This window comes from Chiloscyllium punctatum, chromosome 40, assembly GCF_047496795.1.
Source record: "Chiloscyllium punctatum isolate Juve2018m chromosome 40, sChiPun1.3, whole genome shotgun sequence".
Taxonomy (NCBI): domain Eukaryota; kingdom Metazoa; phylum Chordata; class Chondrichthyes; order Orectolobiformes; family Hemiscylliidae; genus Chiloscyllium; species Chiloscyllium punctatum.
This window is the reverse complement of record NC_092778.1, coordinates 54,855,145-54,865,906: the sequence shown is the minus strand read 5'-3', so window position 1 is coordinate 54,865,906 and position 10,762 is coordinate 54,855,145.

The window sequence follows — 10,762 nt, the reverse complement described above, 5'->3', positions numbered from 1 at the left end:
CTCATTACTCTTCCACCAAATAAGGATTTATACCTTATGTCATTTCCTTTGTTCTGAGCTGACCCGGTTTGAACTGGTTCAAGCCAGTGGCTGGGGCTCAGGCTACCTTGAGTTGACAAGCTGCTGTTTTTGTGCATAAGCAGCTTCTGGTGAATGTTACCAAATCAGTGAGTACCAACATTCCATTTGCTTCAGAACTCCGCTCTCCTCAAAGCTGCCCAATTGGATCCTGCTTTGCAGTTGTTGCCCAAATGGCCATTCTTTGGCTGCTCGACTCTGGACAGCATCTCCTCTCAAGTAGATCCTTACACCACCTGCCAATCACAGTCATATTTTCCTGCGCCAATCAGGAGAAATTTGCAGTGAGCAGCTAACATTTTTAAAATATCTTTTTTTGCCTCTGGTGGAAAATGTATTTGTAAGAAATGGACCCACTATAAAACATTTGAAAGGCAGCGAATAATTCTTGGTCAAAACACAATAAGCTTTAGATCCCAAAGGATGGAGAGTGAGCATATAATGTTGTTATAGTGGCACAGTGGTTAGCACTGCTGCCTTACAGTGCCAGAGACCTAGGTTCAATTCCCACCTTCAGGTGACTGTCTGTGTGGTGTTTGCACATTCTCCCTGTGTCTATGTGGGTTTTCTCCCACAGTCCAAAAATGTGCAGGTCAGGTGAATTGGCCGTGCTAAACTGCCTGTAGTGTTAGGTGTAGGGGAATGGGTCTGAGTCGGTTGCTCTTTGGAGGGTCATTGTGGACTTGTTGGGCCGAAGGGCCTGTTTCCACACTGTAGGGAATCTAATCTAAGTAATCGATAATTTTGTAAAAGCAAATTACATTTGCTAGACATAGTGAAGGAATTATGCTGAAATTAGCAGCTGATAGTTTTAGTAAAATATTTCTGCTAATGCATTTTTATTGAGTGGCCCAAGAAAGAACCATCTTTCTAAAAAGGAAGTAATAAGCAGTTGTCCAACTACCCGACTGATACTTGAAAACTTAGCAACAGCTGGAATTGGAAATAAAACCTCTGGTTCATTTTGATAACAAGTCACTTTCATACAGGGAACCAGACTCTTCCTGTAGTTGTGTCCGGCTGGGAAGCCTGGAGCAGACACACTTGGCAGCATGGTGTGGCCTGGTGTAGTCCAGAGCGGGGCTGTAACAGCGGAGGAGGAAAAGTCAGACACTTTTTATTTTAAGTTAATGCACAGGGCGCATATGTACAGCAATGGTACACACTTTTCACTGTAATTTGTATTGAATGTCAATAAATAATTCATTTTAAAAAACAACACTATTTATAGGGATATAAAAGCAAGGGAAAAATTCATGAGAGAAAGTGACATTAAATATAATTAGTAAACAGCAACAATATACTTAACCACAATGTGCATTTAACTGGAGGTCTAAAGCATTAACCAAGTGTCATCCCTATGACTGGCATGAGACTCCCCAAGCAGGTCTCTACTCCCAGTTCCAAAACAGCAGGTGAGCCCCAGATGGGACAGAGGAAGTGTTTCAGTGATACCCTCAAGACCTCACTGGCAAAGTGTGGCATTCCCACAGACAGCTGGGAATCATTGGCCCAAGAGTGTCCAAAGTGGAGGAGGAGCATCCAGGAAGGTGTCGAACTCCTCGAGACTTGCCATTGGGTAAACAGCGAAAGGGGTGTGATGCCACACCAATGCCATACTCATGCCTTCCTGCTACCACCACCCGCACCAGATGTAACTGGGTGACACAGTGGCACAGTGGTTAGCATTGCTGCCTCACAGCGCCAGGGACCCAGGTTTAATTCCAGCCTCGGGCAACTGCCTGTTTGGAGTTTGCACATTCTCCCCGTGTCTGCGTGGATATCATCCGAATGCGCCAGTTTCCTCCCATCATCCAAAAATGTGCAGGGCCGGTGGATTGGTCATGGGAAATGCAGGGTTACAGGGATAGGATGGGTGGAATGGATCTGGATGGGATGCTCTTCGGAGGGGCAGTGTGGACTCAATGCTTCCACACTGTAGGAATTCTCTGATTCTGTGTAAAAGAGCTTGTGGTAACCGCATCAGTCGGTCCAGCCACCCTGAGAGTGAACAAGAGTCATCCTCATCTGTAAGGGACCATCGATAACTGACTGATGTATTGTGTGCAACTTAAAAATTGTCAGATTTTGTCTCAAATACAGAAGTTGAATTTAGATAGCTCCTTTCATGACCTTAGCATTTTCCAAATTGTTTCAATGTCATGGAAGTACATGTGAAGTGTATGTAATCACTTTTATAATGTGGGAAACGCAGCCGGACAGAGATACAAACCAAACTTACAAATAGTAATGTGATAGCACACAGCCAATCTGTTTTAGTAATGTTGGTTGAGGGATAAATGATGCCTAGGACACTGGTTCCTCATTGAAACCTCCTTTTCACATCCAGCTGAGAGGGAGCTAATGAAGGGCTTTTGCCCGAAACGTCGATTTCGCTGCTCGTTGGATGCTGCCTTAACTGCTGTGCTCTTCCAGCACCACTAATCCAGTAAGTTGTCACTGGGTCCAACCAGTCTGGCCCAGTCCACAAATTCCAAGCAGTTCAAACGTATGGTCTTATCAAGGGGGTCAAGGGTTATGGGGAGAAAGCAGGACAATGGGGGTTGAGAGAGTTATCTGCCATGATTGAATGGTGGAGCAGACTCAATGGGCTGAATGGCCTAATTTCTGCTCCTATGTCCTATGGTTTTATTGTCTTATCTGGGCGTACATTTCTTTTTTCAAAGTCGCTTTGCTGTTTGAATGTTGCAGGACTGAGCTTGAGAAAGGTTTCACAAAAGGATTCATCGTGAAGATCTGCTATTATCTGTCGGGTGAGATAATGGGTCCTTGATTTAACCCTGGTTGTGCCCCTGATCTGACTGTAAATGACCCACACAAAAAAAATCAACTACTCATCTCTGCCTCCAAGAATCAACATTTTTAAATGACATTCAAGACCATGTTGAATGATTATTTGGATAGACAAAATGTGCAGGTGTGTGGGTGAAAGCAGAAAATTGGCACCAGGGAGAGATGCTCATTTGAAGAGCTGGTGCACTGGTCTGAATGACGTCTTCCTGCATCGTGACATTCTGTGGCATTACACCAAAACAACACTATTCCTCCTGGTTAACCTGAAAGAGGCATGTGTTCAATTACGTGAAGCACACTTGAAGCCGAATGAAATAATTTTTAGACATGTGTACTGTAGATGATTAGATAAGAGATATATACAGCAATCCCAACAGTAGGAAAGCTCTGGGTAAAATTATTTGTGATGTTTCATCTCCTTAGTGAAATTGATAGAACTCATTTTCCTTTCATTACCAGTGCAACCTGTGACTATTTACACCACCCAAAACAAATAGAATACAATTCCCAATATATAATCCACAACAAACAAAAAGAAAACCAGCACTGAAAGAGCTCTACTTTAAAACACGAGATCTTTAGAAGGCAGCTCATTGGCACCTTCAAGTAGGAACAGGCAATAAATGCTGGCCAGCCAGCAACACCCACGACCCACTAGTGAATAAAGAGTTTGCGTTCATTTTCATGTTTCATTCAGGGAGGTCCAGCTTGAAGGAGTTCTATTCCTTTCTATGATTGTTAAAATCACACAACATCTGGTTGTAGTCCCAACAGGTTTGTTTGGAAGCACAGCACTGCCTAGCACTAGCACGAAACCTGTTGGACGATAACCTTTTATTATGTGATTTTTAACTTTGTACACCCCAGTCCAACTCTGGTTCCTCCAAATTATTTCTCTGATAGAATTTCTGGTTCCTGTTCCGATGATAAGCCATTGGTCTGAATCACTAACTTACTTTCTGCATAGATGCTGCCTGACTTGCTAAGTGTCTCCCGCATTTGATCTTTTAAGGATGTTATTGAAAGTGCTTTGTGATGGTTATGGGCTAACGTTACGGTCAGAAACAATGAGCATAACAGGGAGAATCTTCCTCCAGTTTGTTATGCCCACTGATGGCCCACTGAGATATTTCCATGAGAATTTCAGACTCTTGACTTAATTGTCTACCCCTTAAGTAGGAATTGGTAGCAAATCCGACTGAAAGTGAGGGTAACCCACTAAGCATAATGGAAATTAGAGTACAGTGCAGCATTTCAAAAGCTGGTAATTGCAGACCAGGGCTTAGCTCATTCACTGCATTGACAATTACCTTAACCAGATTTTACGTGCATGTTTTTAACGTCACATTTTGGGGAAGTCTATTGTTACAAACAGAGCAGAGTCATGGTGGCTTAGTGGTTAGCACTGCTGCCTCACAGCAGTAATCGACTGTCTGTGTAGAGTTTGCACATTCTCGTCATGACTGCACGGATTTCCTCCCACAGTCCAAAGGTGTGCAGGTGGATTGGCCAAGGTAAGTTGCCCAAAGTGCCCAGGGAAGTGCAGGCGAGGGGGTTAGCCATGGGAAATGTAGGAATAGGGCTGAGGGAAGAACACATCTGGGTTGGATACCCTTCAGAGTGTCAATATGGACTTGGTGGGACAATTGGCTTGTTTCCACACTTTTGGGATTCTAGGAAGTGAGGCATGGCAGAAAAGACAATGTCCAAACCCTCCCAAAGTCAGGCCTTCTCAAGGGATCAGGAAGCACAGAATGCAGGGGACCTGCTGCAGAAATAGATGCTTGCAATCTTCAACTTTATTTCAGCAAGGCTTTACACAACTGATTCTTACACAAAACAGCTGGTATTGCATCATTGGAGTTTAGAAGAACAAAATGTCATTTAGAATCCTGAGGGGACTGGTGATCAGTGATGGTAACATGTTTTCCCTCATGGGAGAGACTAGAAGTAGAGGACACGGTTTAAACATGAGGAATCTCATTGAAGATGACGTGAGGAGAATTCTCTCAGGGTGGGGGAGGAGGGGAGGTGAGGTGATTAGTCTCTGAAACTCTTCTTCAGACTGCAGCAGAGATGTATTATTGAATATCTTAAGGGTTTGATTGATGTTTTGGTTGACAAGGAAGTCAAAGTGGGGTAAGCAGAAAAGCAAAGTGGAGACCACAGTCAGATCAGCTGTGATCTTATCAATAATGGAGCTCCTCATTCATACATCTCCCAAACTGTCCAGGTCCTACATACACCTCTGCTATAGGAAGCATGGTCCACATTGCTCCAAGTGTCTTACAGATGGAATGGCAAGCAGCAAGCGACTGATCTTCATTTTTATCCGTTTAAGTGAGGTCGTTCAGGACTTGATGGTTTGTGGGAAAGGCCATGAGGCAATTCAGGATTAGAGGGGTCATGACCTGAATCATTAACTCTGTTTCTCTCTCCACAGAAGCTAACAGACCTCGCCAGCATCTTGTTTGCTTATTTCACACAATCTCATTCGGTGTTACACAAAGTCTTTGGCATCTAGAAGCCACGATTTTACATTTATTTGGTCACTATTATTTAATTTTTACAAGAGAATGTCATTAGAATCTAAAATATCCTGACTGGCCATGATAGACTATGAACTGTATCTTGTATGCTGTCTGGTTTGATCTATCCTTTTGGAGGGTCGTTCAGGGTATTTTGTGTGGGAACTTTCAAACTCTGTCGTTCAATGAGTAAGTGTGGCTGTTTTAACAAAAATAGAAAAAGTAATGAACACTAGTAACTAATTCACATTTTTATTGAAAGCGCTAAGTTACCTGCAGCTGTGTTGTGCTAGTAAAACAGAGGAGAAATTATCAGAGTGAATAACACACACAATTACAGAGATTTAAGTGGAAATTTCCCCTCTGGGATGTGTTAGGAATTGTGCACCATCCTCTTTAATGTACAGGACCTGCTTGGTCCAGTGCAGTAGAAGATAAACATCAGCTCTGATGAAGAGTCATCTCGACTTGAAATGTTAGCTTGCTCTCTCTCTCTCTCTCTCTCTCTTTTCATGGGTGCTACCTGACCCACTGTGATCTCCAGTGTTTTTGGTTTTCAGAAAATAAACACTCCTTGGTCTAACTAGAAGAGACTGTTGTAGTGAACAAGAAGTAGTTTATTATATGTTAGCAACAAGTTCCATTGATACGATGGACAATGTTTACAAAGATTTTGAGCATGTTAGGTCTTAATCCTGTAAAATCATAAGCTACTTCAAAAACCATATGACATCACCATCCTGGACAGTACATACATCACTCCTCAGTATTAACTGTTTCAGATCCACACATATTAATAATAATTCAGCAAAGCAAATGATTAAGTATATATAACAATCTATATTTCTATCAGACATATTCCATCCAATGTTCCTCCATTGGCTTGTTCCACTGTAGTGCTAACAGGTTTTCGTACACTCCAAAGTCAAATTAATACTTCTTTCATTCTTGGTGATCTGCAGTTTCAATAGCATTATTCCAATGAAACAACACAATTATACAGGGTTGATTTTCTAAACTGGTAGGCAGAACAACAAGTATCATACTGTGATCAACAAATTCTGGTAGCATTTCATGACAGTGTTTATAGGGTCATGCAACGTGGAAACAGACCCTCCTATCCAACATGTCCATGCCAACCAGGTTTCACAAACTGACCTAGTCCCATTTGCCTACATGTGGCCCATATCCCTCTAAACCTTTCCTATCCATGTGTCTGTCTAAATGCCTTTTAAATGTTGTAATTGTACCAACCGCCACCACTTCCTTTGGCAGCTCATTCCACACACGCCACCACCCTCTGTGTGAAAAAGTTGCCCCTCAGGTACATTTTAAATCTTTCCCCTCTCACCTTAAATCTTTAACCTCTAGTTTTGGACTTCCCCACCCTAGGGAAAAGACCTTGACTATTCACCTTACATATGCCCCTCATGATTTTGTAGACCTCTATCAGGTCCTCAACCTCCTCAGCTCCATGGAAAAAAGCCCTAGCCTCACCCTATAACTCAAGCCCTCTAGTCTGAGTAACATCCTTGCAAATCATTTCTGCACCTTTCCGAGTTTAATAACATCCTTCCAATGAGTGGCCATCCCCAGCTGACCTTGTGAAATAAAATTTGACAAAAGATTCACCTGATGGCACAAATCCTAAAGGACACAGATTTAAGATTTTGGACAAAAGACAGAGCAGGGGAAGTATGTGGAAGAACCTTCTTCATGCAGGGAGTGCCAGTGGCACAGAACTTGCTGCTTTATTGCAAGCACAAGCTGTTAAACTGCAGAACGGGGAGTGGGTAGGTACCTGAACGAAATAAACTCACAGAGTTATAGGGACTGAGCAGGACAGTGAGGATGACACAATTGCTCTGAAAAAGTGATATCACTTCCTTTCTCTGTCTCTCTCTGCTGTTGCTGTCAGACCTGTTGAGCTTCTCCAATATTTTCTGTGTTTGTGACAGGAGTTCTTCTCTTGAATCTTACAAGGGTCCAAGGGATGAGACTGTGGCAGAAAACCAGTGAGGTTCAGCTTGGGTGCAGCTGTTATACATTTGCCGAGTTGCACGGGAAGTTTCTCACTAGGCAGTGGTAAGTTGCCAATTCTCGGGGATTATTGCTTGTTAAACACCTTATTAACAGCCTAACTCTTTCATTTTCAGCTTCCCAGTTTGCCAAATGCACCAAAAGAGATAGATGTTGAGAATCTTTATCATCAAACCAGACTGAGCACATGACAAATTCAGGGCCTCCTTGGATACCAACATCTCAGGGCACCTCTGTGGGTACTGGTCTCACACACACACACACACACACACACACACACACACACACACTCCTACACACACACTCCTACACATATATACACTCCTACACACACACACACCTACACACACACACACACACACACACTCCTACACACACACGCCTACACACACACTCCTACACACACATACACTCCTACACACACACACACAACTACACACACACCTAAACACACACACACTCCTACACACACATGGCTACACACACACACACACACTCCTACACACAAACGCACACACACACACACACACACACACAGCCCCAACATCCACAGAGATTGGTAGCCTTAAGAACCCTCATGGCACATCTCTGATCCACTTGTAGGATGCTCCTGCCCTTCAATGATGTAGCTTGGGCTGTTAGGATGGTGGGGTGGGGTGGATGAGAGTGCGTGAGGGAAGGTGTTGCAGGGCAATAGTGAGAGTGGAGAAACTGCATGCTTAGTGGGAGCTGGGTACAGAAGCAGAGACAAAGTGAGTGTGAGGTATCGCAGAGAAGATGGTGGCACTTCTGTTGGCCGAGTGGAGAAGATCATTGCCTTCCTATGTGGATGGGGGGGGGGGGGGCAACCTCAGAGCGTGATCTGGTGGTCTGGTCCTGGGGCAGGAGGGTATCCCTTTCTGCAAGGAGTAGGAGGGAGCTCCCAAGTTCTCCATGTTTGCTATTTCCAGGGTGAACATCAGGAACTGTGGAGGGCAGCTCTGGATGGACAGTGCTCGGCTGTTTTTAAAGATGACACAGGCACAAGGGATGCTGGTCTTTCAGTGGATATTACTGAGTGGTGCCTTGTTGTACTGGGAATATCACAGAACAGAGATCATTACAGCACAGTACAGGCCCTTCAGCCCTCAATGTGGTGCCAAATCAATCTAAAGCTCATCTAACCTACACTATTCCATTATCATCCGTATATTTGTCCAATGACCATTTAAATGTCCTTAATGTTGGAGAGTCCACTACTGTTCCATGCCCCTACCACTCTCTGAGTAAAGAACCTTTCTCTGACATCTGTCCTGTATCTATCACCCCTCAGTTTAAAGCTATGTCCCCTCGTGCTCGCCATCACCATCCAAGGAAAAACATTCTCACTGTCCACCCTATCTAATCCTCTGGTCATCTTGCATGTCTCTATTAAGTCACTTCTTCTCTCTAATGAAAACAGCCTCAAGTCCCTCAACCTTTCCTCATAAGACCTTCCTTCCATACCAGGCAACATCTGGTAAATCTCCTCTGCACCCTTTCCAGTGCTTCCATGTCCTTTCTATAATGGGGCAAGCAGACCTGTACGCAATACGCCACGTGCAGCCACACCAGAGTTTTGTACAGCTGCAACATGACCTCATGGTTCCGAAACCTAATCCCTGTACCAATGAAAGCTAACACACCGTATGCCTTCTTAACAATCCAATCAACCTGGCAAAAGGGATTTATGTACATGGACACCGCAGTCTCTCTGCTCATCCACACTACCAATAATCTTACCATTAGCCCAGCACTCTGTATTCCTATTGCTCCTTCCAAAGTGAATCACCTCACACTTTTCCACATTTGCCACCTCTCAGCCCAGCTCTGCAGCTTATCTATATCTCTCTGTAACCTACAATATCCTTCGGCACTGTTCACAGCTCCACTGACTTTAGTATCATCCACAAATTTACTAACCCATCCTTCTATGCCCTCATCCAGGTCATTTATAAAAATGACAAACAGCAGTGGCCCCATAACAGATCCTTGCAGTACACCAGTAGTTACTGAACTCCAGGATGAACATTTACTATTAACCACCACCCTCTGCCTTCTTACAGCTAGCCAATTTCTGATCTAAACTACTAAATCACCCTCAATGCCATGCTTCGGTATTTCCTGCAATAACCCACTTGGAAAACCTTATCAAACACTTTACTGACATCCATATACATCACACCACATCATGTCATACGGTGGGGTAGAAATCAGACACAAGGAGCATCATGGAGCCAAGGTGACTAATTAATGAGCTGATACAGAGGGAAATCTTCCTAATCCTCATGGCAAGAATACCTTCAGACAACTTGACACAAGTCACACTTAGCCAAAACAACATTAGATTCGGCTCTACAGCACAAAAACAGGCCTTTTGGCCCAACCAGTCCATACTGTTCCATACCAGGCTCCTCCCATCCCTCTTCTTCCCCCCTTGATCAGCATAAAACAAGGCAAATATCAGATGAGCCACAATCTTACTGAACAATGAAGAAGACTCAAAGGCCTGAATGGTTGACTCCTACTCCTGTTTTTTTCCAATATTCCAATTATCTTCTGTCCTTTTCTCCCTCTTGCACTTTCCAGTCTCTGCTTGAACATCTTTGTCATTGTCTGGGTTGCACCTTGCAGTGGCACATTTCACATTTTAGCCACTCCCTGAACAAACAAAGCCATTCAAATGAACGTACTAAAGATAACACTATCCCCGTGACCCTTTGGCGGACTGTGTTATCCTTTACGAGTTTCAGCATCACCTTGTTTATCACAGTGTATGTCTGCGATGCTGTTGATAAATTATTTGAACGCTTCTTGACCACGCTCACAATGAATAGTTACCTAAATGGCAAATTTTTGATCTTAAGACCTAAATGTTTCCTGCTTTCATGAGGGAGATCTGGAGAAGACCTGATGACAACAGTGAATTTTATGTGAATCACTGCATTGTAATGAACACAGCACCATTCCTACTGCACCCTGTCAGTCCACCTCGAGGGTCTGCAAGCAGCATCTTATCAGAGAGATGTTCATACTGGGATGTCATGGTGGCTCAGTGGTTAGCACTGCTGCTTCACAGCTGCCAGTGACCTGGGTTCAATTCCAGCCTTGGGTGTGACTGTCTGTGTGGAGTTTGCACATTCTCACCATGTCTGCGTGGATTTCCTCTGGGTGCTCTGGTTTCCTCCCACACTAAAAGATGTGCAGGTTAGATGAATTACCATGCTAAATTGTCCATAGTGTTCAGGATATGTAGGCTATGGGCAATAGGGTAGGGGAATGAG